This window comes from Diceros bicornis, chromosome 9 (genome assembly GCF_020826845.1).
Source record: "Diceros bicornis minor isolate mBicDic1 chromosome 9, mDicBic1.mat.cur, whole genome shotgun sequence".
Lineage (NCBI taxonomy): Eukaryota > Metazoa > Chordata > Mammalia > Perissodactyla > Rhinocerotidae > Diceros > Diceros bicornis.
Genome location: NC_080748.1, coordinates 38,122,282 through 38,137,888, shown reverse-complemented (window position 1 = coordinate 38,137,888; position 15,607 = coordinate 38,122,282). Strand labels below are relative to the sequence as shown.

Genomic DNA, 15,607 nt, shown 5'->3' with positions numbered 1-15,607 from the left:
AATAGAACAGCAGCTATTTTACTGCTGGGTATTTATCCAAAGAACATGAAAACACGAATGCGTAGAGATAGATGCACCCCTATGTTCACTGCAGCATTACTCACAATAGCCAGGACTTGGAAGCAACCTAGGTGCCCATCAAGGGACAAATGGATAAAGATGATGTGGTATATATACACAATGGAATTCTACTCAGCCATAATAAAGGATGAAATCTAGCCATTTGTGACAACACAGATGGCCCTTGAAGGTATTATGCTAAGCAAAATAAGTCAGAGGGAGAAAGTCAAATACCATATGATCTCACTCATAAATACAAGATAAAAACAACAACAAACACACACACAGAGACAGAGATCGGATTGGCAGTTACCAGAGGGGAAGTGGGAAGGGAGGAGGATGAAAGAGGTGACTAGGCACATGTGTGTGGTGATGGATTGTGATTAGTCTTGGGGTGGTGAACATGATGTAATCTATGCAGAAATCAAAATATAACAATGTATACCCAAAACTTACATAATGGTATAAACCAATGTCACCACAATAAAAAAATAAAATTAAAAAAAAAACAAATCTGAAGAAATGATTTTTAAATTAAATAATTTAGAATTCATTTAGAAAATACATGAAACAAAAGATACCCATATTAAATAATTTGCTTAACCATGCTTTATAATCATTGTATGATAATGTCTTAAAACTTTTTTTGAATCATAACTTATTCAAAGATACTTCTTTTGAACCTGGTTATATATCTGGAGACCTCATTTGTTGGACAAAATTCTATATATTTCAGAGAGCCACAGTTCTCTGGTGAGAGGGCCTTCTCTGTGAATCAAAAACACTCACTCAGCATCAGCGGAAGGTTCTGAGTTCTCTGTATTCTTCAGGGATGGATCCGGTGAAGGTGGAAAATGCCCTTGGGCTGGATCAGCAGTTTGCTTGCCCACACCTGAACTCTTGAGATAATCAGAATGGAGGAAGTACAGCCAGCAAAATGTGCTATATTCCTCCTCACTTAAGGAACAGAGAAGTTTCAAAAACAGTCTACAATAAAGACAGTTCAGGGTGGACTTCTAATAAAGATAAGGGTGCCTACAGCAGTTTTGAGTCTCATAGTGATTCAAGAGGAAGTTCTAGTTTCTTCAGTGATTGTGGAAGGGGATCAAGGGGAAGGTTTGATAATCGTAGACAGAGTGACAGCATTGGCAGCCAGGGTGACAAAGTAGTTTTGGCATATTTGAACGTGGTGGAAACATTCCCTGGTGTAACAAATCAGATGAAGATGATTGGTCAAAACCACTCCCACCAAGTGAGTGCTTGGAACAGGAACTCTTTCTGGAGATAACACGGGGATTAACTTTGAGAAATATGGTATTCCAATTGAGACAATAGGCAACGACTGTCCCCAACATATTGAAAGTTTCAGTGATGTTGATATGGGAGAAATTGTCATGGGCAACATCAAGCTTATTTGTTATACTCATCTGACTCCAGTGCAAAAGGATGCTACTATTATTATCAAAGAGACAACATACTTGATGACTTGTACCCAAACAGGGTCTGCAAAAACTGCAGCATTTCTCTTGCCCATCTTGAATTAGATTTATTCAGATAGTCCAGGAGAGACATTGAGGGCCCTGAAGGGAAATGGAAGCTATGGGTGCTGCAAACAATACCCCATCTCCTTGGTATTAGCACCAATGAGAGAACTGGCAGTACCAATCTATGAAGAAGCCAGAAAATTTTCCTACCAGTTCAGAGTTACTCCTTACATTGTTTATGGCGGTGCTGATATTGGTCAGCAGATTTAAAATTTAGAACATGGATGCTAATTGTTAGTAGCCACTCCAGGAGGCCTAGTAGATATGAGGAAAAGAGGAAATATTCGATTAGACTTCTGAAGATACTTGGTGTTGGGTAAAGCTAATCTTATGTTAGATATGGGGTTTGAAGCTTAGATATGCAGAATACTTAAACAAGTAGTATGCCCCCAAAGGAAGTTCTCCACACCCTGATGGTTTAGTGCTACTTTCCCTAAGGAAATACAGGTGCTTGCTTGTGCTTTCTCGGATGAATATATCTTTTTGGCTGTGAGAACATTGGCTTTACCTCTGAGAACATCTCGTAGAAAGAGTCAGACAAATGGTCATTTCATTTTGACCTCCTAAATGCAACAGGAAAAGATTCACTAACGTTAGTGTTTGTGGAGTCCAAAAAGGGTGCAGAAAGGGAGGATTTCTTATACCATGAAGGATATGCTTGTATCAGTATCCATGGAGAATGATCTTAGAGAGATAGAGAAAAAGCCCTCTCCAGTTCCTCTCAGGAAAAAGCCCAATGCTAGGTTTCAGCAGTAGCAGCAAGAGGACTGGACATTTCAAATGTGAAACAAGTTACCAATTTTGACTTGCCAAGTGGTATTGAAGAAAATGTGCATCTCATTGGCTGTACAAATATATAGGAAAACTTGGCTTTGGCGCCTTGTTCTTTATTAAGAGGAACATAAATATTACCAAGGATTTGTCAGATCTTCTTGTGGAGGCTAAACAAGAAGTGCCATCTTGGTTAGAAAAGATGGCACATGAACACCACTACAAAGGTTGCAGTCTTGGACATTCAAAGAGTAGTAGATTCAGTGGAGGATTTGGTGCCAGAAACTATCAACATAGTCATAGCACAGCAATTCCAGCTTCAGTAGCAGCTGTGTGGGCCATTGCTATCGTGGTAGAGGAGGCCATGGCAGCCACAGAGAGTTTGGTGGAGATGGCTATGGAGATTTTTACAACAGTGGTGGATATGGAGGAAATTATAACTCCCAAGGGGTTGACTGAACCTGCAGTGGGGCAACTGACCTGCTTTGCAATAGATCACCCTGCCAAACAAGCTAATATGGAAACCACATGTAATTTAGCCATACTACATCTTGTTTATCTTCAAGAACTCACAGCAAATTGCCAACTGTGATACTCCACTGAATTTTTTTTTTTAAAGGGAGCTCAAGGTCACAAGAAGAGATGAAGGGAACAATCAGCAGCCCTGTTCTGAAGGTAGTTTGAAGACTTTGATTGCTGTAGTTTGGATTAACTCCCCTCCCGCCTACTCCCAACCCAAACTACATTTATAATTTTGTGACTGAGGATCATATGTTTGTTAACATACTGTGCCTTTAATTTTAGACCACTTTTTATTTTGATGTCCTGTTGGCTCAGTAATGCTCAAGATATCAATTGCTTCGACAAAATAAATTTATTGAACTTAGGCTAAAATTTTCAAAAAATTCTATACGTTTTAAACTTAAGCATATATTTACATACAAAAAGCTATTTACTAAGTATTTAAGGAGTAGACTGACTTTATTATAGCCAACCTCTCTTAAGGTTATTTGACTTCTCAAATATGTCATTATAGAGAACAGTAGCTATATGTTTTCCAGATTAAAATATTGGGATGGCAATGCCATTCTTTCTCCTTAATATAAGAATGTTCTTTGCCTTATGATTATAGGAGACTTTATTTTAATGAAGTAAATGTCAGACATACGGGGGATACAGAAAATTACTAGAGAGACTCTGTGGGTCCTGATGAATCTATCCAGTACAGGAAAATTAGACAGTACCTGATTACTGTTTCCTAAGCCTGGGCTCATCTGTGCACACATTTAATTTATGGTTTTAATTTACGTTTAATGTAAAATACAACTTCCAAGGACTTAATATATCACTTGTCCTTGATAAATCTGTCACGAATGTGAGTTAGTCTTATATGATTTTTAGAAGCAATCTTGGAGTCTAAGAAAAATTCAACTAAATCACAGTTTTTACTGTTTGCTATATGTATAAAATATGCCTGCAATAATGCTTCAGTATTTAGTGGTGACATTTGCCTTGAATGGAAAAGAGCAAAAGATTAAAAAAGAAACTACATCCCTTAGAATTTTCTATATTAGCATATTTTAGTAAGGCAGGACATATGACTCTTGAAATGGCTAATCTTCTGGATATTCAATGTCAAGTGATTGGTGTTTACAGAAAAGAGCTCGAGGAGCTAAATCTGGGAGGATGAAAAGAAATGAGATGTTATTGTGAGACTCAAGGACAGAAGTAAAAAACTCTTAATCATGAGCTAAAAGTTCACTGATGTCTGCTTATTCTGATCACATACACCCTGTTAACCGCATTTAGAGCTATTAATGATTTTCAAATATGCTTTCTTAAACGGCACTTCAAAATATTTCAGCTTTAGTTTCCATTTGAAGTACTTTAGAAAATATTCCACAAAGCGGAAGCTAAAAAAAGAAAAAAAGAAAGAATAAAGAGAGAGAGTGAAAAAAAGAGAAAGCCTCATGCATAATGATCAAATGCTTCACTGGCTTATCTTGCTTCTGTATCATGAATAAGATGAGAAATGTAATTTTTTACTCAGCTTTTATTTTTATTTTTTGGTCAAGCATGTCTGGGATATACACCAAATCACTCTTCTGCTGAAATTCGTCCTTTTCTTTGTTCATGTTAGGAAACAAAAAATGTAATTTCCCTTATAATTAAAGCTGGGAAATGGGAAACCTAAAATTGAAAATTTTTATATTTATTTCCTTTTTAGTTAGAATGGAAAATGTGTCTAAAGAACCTGGATTTAATTTGAATTCTGCAAGGAAAAGTTAAAGACGCTGCTGAAGGGCCTAAGAGAAGGTCATAGGTAAATTTCACTGCCTGACTGACAGCAGAGAGTCGTCAAGCACTGGCACAATGCACAGGTTCAAGCTAAAATGTCCCAGCGCATTACAAGCTACAAGCGCTTAAGTAAGGACAAGATAATAAATAAACAAATAAGTATACAAATAAATGTTATAAACTACTCGTGCTATAGTTGTCATTGTCATTTGATCCTCCATTCTCACTATGGTAAAAAAAAATTTAATAAAATAAAATAATAAAAATAAAAAATACAGGTTGCAATGAGCTCCCAATTAAACTACAGAATGAATTACAAAAGATAAGTGACTAGTTGGTATTTACTATCAATTTGATAAACTTTGTTACATTAAATTGGGACTTACTATTTCCCTGATAATTATAGTGAAATGTTAGCTAAACCCCAAAAGTAGTAATAGAAATTAAAACAGTTTTTCTCAATTACATGTATTTATTTTAATATATATCCTGCCAAGGTCATAAAGCTTTTTCTTTGTGTCTGAAAGATCAAGACTGTGTTTGTTGAATTGTGGCTGAACTAATTATATAACCTTAAGCTTGAGAATATATTTTTCACTTATCAAGAAACAACTTAAAAATTAATAGAAATACATACAGAATAAAATGTACTTTACCACATGAAAGGACAGTATAGAACAATGGTTAAGGATATAGACCATCTGGATGTGAATCTCAGCTCATTTTTCCTTCTGTGTGAATTTGGACAAATTACATAATATTCCTGTGTTTCAGCTTTCTCATTTGTAAGAGGGAGATATTAATGTCTATTTCACTGGATTATTGAGAAGATTAAATGAATTAATCTATATGAAGAGCTAAGAACAGAACCAGGTATATTATAAATGTTTGGTATTAGGATATGATGTATTTCCCTTATTGTAGCAAATATAAATATAATGTTTGCCCACGTATTGGTCACTAAATGGTTGATTATATTCTCTGTTTCTGAGTTACTGTTTTAACTCATGTCTTATTTACCTATAATTTTAGTTTGTTTCCCTTTCTGTAGTGAGGAATTTTTTTAAATTGTAGACTTAGTATTATTTAATTGTATCATATATAAGAAATTCTATAATGCAATGTAATAATTAAGGTTTTATTTTCAAAGAAGTTTCAAATTAAAGAATTTCCTTAAGAAAATGTGACTGTTTTACAATGCAAAACAACTGAATGGATCAAATATTGAAAATTGTTAGTCTAAAAGAAAAAAAAAAGGAAAAATATGGTCTTATATATCTAACTTGCTTTTGTGGGCTTTACAATATGACAATAAAATTGATATAGCTATATTTATAAGATTAAGAAAGTAGCAATACTAAAAATGTTACTCAGAATTATACCACATTATAAAACCAGTACTTTTGGTTACGAAGGAAGTTAGCTTGTAGACAGGTAAATAAATAGATTATTGATTTTGAAGATTTTTCAAATATCAAAAAATTAACAGAATTAAATTTAGAAACTACATTCTAAAAGCACAAAACAACTTAAGAACATGCCGAATCACTATAGGAGTACATAATCTACTCAGTTATTTGAGTCTACAGTTGCGCTGGGAATAATTCACTAAAATACATGGCCAGCCTACATCAGCCTCTTATACTGGGAAAATATAACACCCTGTGATGAGTAATACAAAATCATTCATTAATCTAATCTCATTGACAATTTCTATTTTATGGTAAAATTTCAATTTTGGAAAAACAAAGATCAGAGGAGATTTTTAAGTGCTGTCAGTATCAGCATCTTCACTCAAAGAAATCATCATTTCCTTCCAGTACGGATACTGGTATACTGAAGGAATACAGAACATAGAATTAAATTGCAAAATTCACAAAATTCACAGGATTTTTGTCTCAAGTATCACTGAGTGAGGGTTTTAATTCATATCTCAAGGTAAGGCAGCTTGAAGTAAAATTTGATCTAGGCATTATTAATTTGAAGTGATATGGTAATATAGTTATAATTATAAAATATCAACTAATCAGAAACATGAATGACTAGGGTATTTTGATAGTCTATCAACTCTGTCCATTTTCATGTAAACATTAAGGCTTTAAAATTCTATCATCATAAATAAATCAATTTATTCAAATTAAAATATATATTTTTTACTCCATATTATCAAATGCAATTAAGTTATTCTCAATGAAAACAAAATCCTTCAAAGGAGGGGTCAATAGCAACAACAAACTGAAAATATGATTCTCAGTGTTGGTACCTGAAAAAAAACTAAAAATTAATCATGATAAGAGAAAATTATATCTACAGAAATATATCTACAGAAAGAAGATATATATATATGTACATATTATTTCTGGAAATTAAATATCATATAATTTTTACTTATCAAAATAACAGACAATTCCTTACCTAATAGACAGAAATTATATCAAAGTTTCTGAAAAAAATCTATGTTGATGTGAAATATAGTTTAAGAGAGGGGAAGACTAAACAGTTTATGTACCATAATAATTCTCATAACAAGGAAGAAGAAAAGTGCTAGCATATTAAATTATGCATTATAAATTCAACGTGCTAATCTAGAATTCAGTAATAATGGCAATAATACATTCATTGATTTTAAATTATTTATTCATGGTTACACAAAACATAAACTTTCTAAAAAATAAAATACTCAATATATTATAATTAATTGGGATATAAGGAACTTGGAATATAAATTCAAGTTAGACTAGTTCAAAGTAAAAGCCAGAATACATATTGATTTCTATAAGAAAACAGGGTGTTTAGTAGTGCTTTTCCCATTGAAACAGAATTGGGGCCAAAGAAATTTCAAAACTAACCACATTTATAAAGAAAGAGTCAGTTGGAATCAGGAGATTTCATTAGGGCTAAGAGGTGATCATGATACAGTCTCTAAATTCCCAGGCTCTGTAAAAATACCAAGAAAGAGAAAATGACAGATGGGAGTGTGGAAGACAGGGAGACACAAAGGCACCATCAGTGCAGTAAAAGTCATGAGGGGTGTCGTGTCTAAGCTTCAGGGAAGAGTGTGGTTTTCTCACCCATTATCCAAGTCTATGTATGTGTGTGAGGATGTGTGTTCTCTAAAAGGAAAGAGTGAAAGTTCGTGTGTCAGCTGGACTTCTGCTTAAGCAAATGGTCTGCTGACCTTTTCCTGAGCATCTCTGAGCAATGGAGAAGAGAATAGGAGAGATGTCACAGAACAGGGAGGAAACAGTAAGGAAGTAGCCAATATTCTGCATTGTGTTTCTACAGCAGAAGGAGGGAGTTTTTCATAGAGCAAGTGAACACCCCGGAAATTAACAGAGCTTGAGGTGCTATTATTTCTCCCAAGGGGATTGTCTGCCAGAGGATGAACACCAACAGCACGAGCCTGTGGATGCATGAGGTGACAGGAGGTAAGGGGACTGGTAGAGAATGACTAGGTAGAGCTGGGTCTCCACAGTGGGGAACCCCAGGGCCTCCAAAGAATTCACATATAAACCCTTTGAAGAGCCAGCCCTTGGACTTGTGCTGAACAGAGGACATTAATGGCCAGTCAGTGTCAGCCAGAGACTGAAAAACAGCAAAGTAGAATAAAGCAAATGTCAGTTGGGTAAACAGATATATCCTTCCCACATTTCCTCTCTCCTCAATAATTCGGAAGAACCTACCCTTAAAGAGGGAAAATGGAAACAGTGACTCAAAGCTAACCAAATACTTCCTTTTTCATTCCTACCATTTAGAGTCCCAGACAAAACATGAACTGGGGTCTGAAATTGAAGAAGGGGAAAATTAATCAGTTTATTCTCAACTAGATTGACATTTAAAACCTTCAAGTCTCTGGATAATTGTGGAATCTGCTCAAGATATAGTTAAGAGATAAAAGATGGAGATTTGAAAGAACATGATTAAATTCAGTGAAAAGGAAAAAATAAAATGTTTCATTCATACCCCTCTGGCTTGAGACTCCTGAATTTACCAACTGTCATATTTAGGACGTTCTTGAATAGCTGTGTTCCTTTTACTAGAGCTGTATTACTTTTAATGTACTGCAAAGACTCTTTAAATATCTACCTGGCTTTAAAAAAATATATATATATACTAAAAGAAAGCCTCTATTCATTTAAAGAAAGTAGTACAATGGAAGTATATATGGAATGAAACTCAGTTAATGATTGTGCTAGATATTTCAGAGGTGACAGTGTCATGCCTAATATCATTTCCCTATGTTATTTTAGATAAAGACCATTATCTTACACCACACACAAAAACTAACTCAAAATGGACTAAAGACTTGATCATAAGCCCTGAAACCATAAAACTCCTAGAAGAAAATATAGGCAGTATGCTCTTCGACATCAGTCTTGGCAGTATGTTTTTGAATATCATGTCTCCTTAGGCAAGGGAAACAAAAGAAAAACTAACCAAATGGGACTACATCAGACTAAAAAGCTTCCGCACAGCAAAGGAAACCATCAACAAAATGAAAAGAAACCTAATAATTGGGAGAAAATATTTGCAAATCATATATCCAATATGGGGGTTAATCGCCAAAATCTATAAAGAACTCATACAACTCATCAACAAAAAAACAAACGACCGAATTGAAAAATAGGCAGAGGATCTGAACAGACATTTTTCCAAAGAAGATATACAGATGGCCAACAGGCACATGAAAAGATGTTCAGCATCACTAATTATTAGGGAAATGCAAATCAAAACTACAATGAGATATCACCTCACTCCCATCAGAATGGCTATGATTAACAAGACAAGAAATAACAAGTGTTGGAGAGGGTGTGGAGAAAAGGGAACCCTCATACACTGCTGGTGGGAATGTAAGCTGGTTCGGCCACTATGGAAAACAATATGGAGATTCCTCAAAAAATTAAGAATAGGACTACCATATGATCCAGCTATTCCACTTCTGTATATTTATTCAAAGAACACAAAAATACTAATTTGAAAGGATATATGCACCTCTATGTTTATTGCAGCATTATTCACAACAGCCGAGATTTGGAAACAACCTAAGTGCCCATCAAGGTGTGAATGGATAAAGAAGATGCGGTATATATATATATACACAATGGAATACTGCTCAGCCATAAAAAAAATGAAATCTTGTCATTTGTGACAACATGGATGGACCCGAGGGTATTATGCTCAGCGAAATGAGTCAGACGGAGAAAGCCAAATACCATATGACTTCACTCATATGTGGAAGATAAAAAAACTATAACAAACAAACACATAGATACAGAGAATAGATTGGTCATTATCAGAAAGGAAGAGAGGAGGGTGAAAGAGGTAGAAGGGGACATGTGTTCAGTGAAGGATGGCAACTAGACTTTGGGTGGTGAATACGGTGTAGTCTATACAGAACTCAAAATATAATGATATACACCCGAAATTTACATAATGTTATAAGCCAATGTTACCTCAATAAAAAATTAATTAAATAAAAAAATAAAATAAAACAGTTGGAAAAAAACAGAAATGGATAGGAGATAATATTCATTTCTCCCTACCTATTCAAGAAATACTTATTGGCAAGGGAAATAAGTTTCACAATTGTTTTTAGAAGTGACTCTCTTAAGTAATATTTATATTATCAATGAAATTTCTTTTCAAATGAGGAAACTCAATGTAAATCTAAAAACTTATATCTCTAAATCTTGTGTTCTTAAATGAGTTACCTAGAACGTAAGTAATAGTACTGTACTTGGAAATATCATTTACTTTGATAAGTTAATTCTTTTCCAGAAAATCCATTGAATTCAAAGCTAATTGCTCAAAGATAAGATTTTGTTCTCTGGCTTATGTGAAGTGTACTATTCAACAAAAGCCATGGTTAATCTTGATACTTGAGATAGATAGATAAGTAGGTAGACAGACAGTTTTTATTGACATGTATTGCATTTGAAATAAAAAGAAAATTTGTTCAGTTAAATTTTAAGCATCAGAGTTTCTAAATACCAGGGCTAAAATAAATTCATTCTAATGTAATGCTTCATGAATAACATCCAATTTTACACAGTTGATTTAAAACTATTTATTGGAAATGATGTTGAGAAATTATAATAGGGGAAAGGTAGCTGAATGTGATAAAAACGTTGTTCAAGTTCTAAATGGGACAGAATAATATTTGGAAATTAAATTTTTTGAAAATTTATTCATCCTTTATTTCATGGCATCAACTCAAGCAATTTGTTAGCCTAATGCTCCTTCTCTGAAGGAAGGTGTATAGGAGGTGGCCTGGCTTTTGTTTATAAAAGCCTGTTCCCTTTGAATAGTCTACAAAAGTGGTTTCTAAAGATATTATGAAGAGTTGAGAGACATATGGGTGAGGGGAGATAAAGGAAAATCTTAGAGAGAGAAAGAAAACATTTGAAACCTATTTCCATGGAAGAATCTAAGGGTGATGGCAAAATTTCAAGTATTTTGTGGTATATGATGATGGAATGTATATCTGAGTATGAATACATGTGGGTCTTATTCAGTTCGACGGGATATTTATTGGGCTCTTTCCATATGAAGAGATGCATCCCAAATTTATTGATCCTAATCAATGTGGGATTAACTAAATCATCTAATTCTAGAAAGGTAAACAATCTGAGTAATATGTAAATATTAAGTATAAATTTTAACTGATGGTGAATAGTATTTGCTTAGGTCAACATCAATTACTTATCTATTTTGACAAGTAGCATTCAATTATTGCAGTCTATACCTGTGTCTCAGTATTCAAAAAGTATACTACCTAACCAATATTTTAAACTATATTACAACATCTCCCTCTACACACAGTTCCGTATTTGGTAATTTCAGCTATCAAAAAAATTGCCAATAACTAGAAAGGAACATAAAGTAATCTTATCAGTTCTTAAATAAAGTCTTTACTTATAGGCTATTCGCTCATAGTCAATTTTCACTTGGTTGGTTATCTGGCTTCCAGTATTACAAAAATTAAAGGCTATAATTCACAAGTGCACAGGCTGATAAATACAAGCACAATAAAAACTGTTTTTTAATTATGAAAGACTGACAGTGACAGCATGACACCAAAAAGTGCAAATACAGATATTAATATGCAACTTATAGAAGAAGCAAGAGCATAAAAAGCAACATAAATGAAACAAATCAATTACATCCTAATGGAAAATTTATTTTAGTTATTTTTATGCTGGTCTTGTTACTGTAATAAAGCCAATTCCCACCTCTCCATCATCTTACAAACACACACACACACATCCACACACACACATGCACACACACACATCTAACAAGCACAGCCTAGTGATATGATTGCTTCCACGTATATGCATCAGAACTTGTGTGTGTTCACTAAAGAAGAAAAACTTATCAGAGAAGCTCTAGGAAAAGAAGGGAAAAAGTACATAATTGCGAAAATCTCTCATTCCTATTAAATTGAAAATGATGAGGAGAGATTCCGATACTCTGAATAGAGGCAGAACGGCTTCAGGCCCAAAGGGAGGAGACCATTTTGTACGCTTCAAGTAGCCTAAGTTTGGATGCTCTGGGAATATCAGGATACAGCAATCACAACCGTGTACAGTTGGCAAGCTTGTGTGGAAGAACAAAAACGCTGAGGCTTCTTCTCTAAGTAGCTTACTAAAGTGAGAAAGAAGGATGGAAATGCCAAAAGATGACTGCAGACTTATTTGTGCACCAAATACGCTATGTGGAGGATCCTCAGAAATAACTGACCGCCACTTTGAGAAGTGCTGAGATCCTGTTTTGTCATTCAGAGATTATCTCTGCAGTAGATATTTAAGATATAAACATTTTGGTTCTTGCTGATGAAAAAAGTTCTTTGAGAAGATTCATTTATGTACAACCATTCACGCCCAGGTAACGTTGGTAGCTCCTTACTGTCCTGCATTAGGATTGCTATACTCAAGAGTTTTACAAATTACAACCAGAGATGGTTTAGGCAAAGGTCCACATTTTATATTTAAAGAGAAATTATCTTCTGAAATTCTGACTCGACTCCGACTTGGTGATCCCAGCTGGACCTCTTTTCACTTGAAATTCTAGCCTTGAGCTCTAAGCAGTTTGGTCCTTGCTGACTCTCCTGGGTCCCATGGCGATCCCTATAGTCTTCTTGAATCAATAGTTCTTCTTAAGCAGAGAAAATAAAGCTCTAGGCCAAAATAAGATAGAAAGAGCAAAGAAAAAAAAACCTGGCACATCTTTCTTTCATGTGATTACTTTACTTCACTCACTAAAGGCCACATACTGAGTTTTTTAAAGTCAGAGTATCATGAGGGGAAGGAGAAAAACTAATATAATACACTTTTCATTGTAAGTTAGATATTATTCAACGTTCTTCCAATGATTGCTGGTCTATTTTGTCAATACATTTTTTGTGGTGTTTTTATGATGCTGTAGTCTTTTCTTAGTACCCTTTTTTGTATGTCCATCACACTAATTGGTCCCTTCTACTACCTTAAAGACACAAGAATGCTTAAAGTGAATCTGGGGCCAATTTGTATTTTGCCTTCTCTCTCATCTCATTTCCATGATAATTTTTACATGTTAGTACTATCTAATGGGATTAAACTATTTTTTGTGTGTGTAAATAAGTAAGATATCTGCCCTAAATACATCATATGACTGGCGAAATACTTCACTTAAAATGTGATATCTCAAAATTATTAGATATTGATATTAGTGTATAATTATGAAATGTAAGCTATTGAAAGAAAATTATGGTGGTGTCTTGGTTTAAGGTAATGGCAGTATAGTTTGAAGAAAGAAAATGGGTTTATATTACTAGCAGAATGAATACTATTTGGTAATAGATTAAGTATGGGCTATAAACAAAGATGAAAATTAGTTCTGGCTTAAGAAATTGATGGACAGGGTGGAGGAATCAGGTTGTGTGTCCTAGGATTGAGTTAGATACTCAAGTACATGGGAAAAATAGGCAATCAACATATACACATTTAAAGCTTAGAAAACTAAGTCTTAAGGGAGACACATATGTTTACCAAATGTTGATATGGAAGTGGCATTTAAAATTACAGAAATAGATGAGCTTACCTAAAAGAGAATGGGCAGAAATGAGTAGATGCCCAGAACTTGGGCTAAATAACCGTACCAATTAGTGATCAGGTACATGCTGCCTGCTAATACTGCACTCTTTTTGACATGATTCAAATTTGGAAGGTTTTCAGGTCAGATCATCTTAAAGAATCAGAACTCTCAGTTCTTCCCATTTTAGGAAATTAGTTTTTAATTTGAATATTACCATTTTTCAAAATAATTTTCAAAACATGTTGATTTCATATTATACCAATCAACATTTATTTCATCTTTGCTTAATTTTTGGTTTATCAGCTACTATGAAAGAATTTGCACTATTTAGCACTCTTTATACTTTTAGAGAATGCATTTATAAAGAGAAACTACTTCATATTTGTTTACAAAATGTTAGCTTTTTAGATATTTTAAAATGCACTTAATTTAATATAAAATAAATTTATTATTTAATATAAAATAAATTTAGTGGTAAAATCATTTAAACTTTGCTATCAGCAGCAATTAGATAACTGAATATGGCTTTATCTGGATGTTGAAGAGATTTATAAAAATGAAATCCATGTAGTATGTTTTGAGGGAAATTTCCAGGAAAATTCTTCTCACAATTGACAATTGTGCTGAGGGATACTGAGATTGTCAATAGCAGGTAAGAAGGGAAGAATATCCTTAACATTTTTTGAGGGGATGGTAATAACACAGGACAGACCTGGAGTAGAGGATACATTTATGATATGGAGTGGGTTATTAAACAGTGTCTTTTAGAATGACATGAACAGTTACTTTAGAAATCCCTTAGCTATGTCCATGTCACTCATGGAAGCTTGAGCCGTCAGCCTCTGTTAGGAGTTCTTGTTAACCTTCAGAGAATAATCCGAAATAAATATTCATGAAAACCAGGGTTAACAAAAGAAGATATTTCCAGGGTTATAATAGTGCAGGGAAAAGAATGGGAATTGATTTTTGTTCTTTGTGTGTCCTTCGCCATTTCTTGGCATGGGAAAGGGAATTTTTTAATATGGAGCTCCAAGTTGAGTTTCTCGATGTAGCAAAAGTAGGGGTCATATACTTCAGCCTTTCTTGTACCAATCTTTTATATTTAGCTTGTCATAGGGTTTCCACAGTAAATTCTAGGAAGACAAAAATATAGATCAGAGTCAAATCTAAACTATAATTCTAAAATAATCGAAGTTTCCTATTCCTCTGGTCTTGCTTGATTTATCACATCGGGTTTCATGGCCTTTATGCTTTGCTTCTTGCTATTAGAGAGGGAAACATTCAAATTGATGAGTTTTGTATCCAGAGGACAAACTCTCCTAGATAGAACAAATCATATGTCCACTGACTTTTTACCTTTTAGACTATCTGTGTCCTTCCGTAATATTTAGAGATTTATTTCATATACATTTGACTGACAACCCCTAAACTTTTCTTTTATTTGAAAATCAATAGTTATTGTACATATTGCTCTGATGCAGGGCATTCTGCATCAGAATATGGTAAAATGATAGTTGGTTACTGTTTTACTAATACTTTCCATTTTATTTTTGTACCAAATAATTTTTTATGGTTTTATTTGGAATACCATAATAAAAGAGTACCAATACAGGAAACATTGAAAATCAGCACTGAGTTATAAAATAGGTGAACATTTTTCTCATCTTTTATCCCACGAAAGTGGTTAAGATTGCATGATTAATAGAAGACTTCAGTAAAATTCTTCAAAACATTTCAGTTAAGGAAATCAATTCACAAAAGAAAGTCACTCTAATTAAAAATATGAGCTATAATGTAGCTATTTTAAATGTGGGTATGTGGGTGTGCAATGTCTTTATGTGTGTGTTTTTTCTAAACTT

General features: G+C 34.0%; 1 pseudogene; it reads left to right on the top strand.

The window, feature by feature from the left end:
* The first annotated feature begins 892 nt into the window (after positions 1-892).
* On the top strand, positions 893-2,834 carry LOC131409951 (ATP-dependent RNA helicase DDX3X-like; annotated as a pseudogene).
* Positions 2,835-15,607: the final 12,773 nt, after the last annotated feature.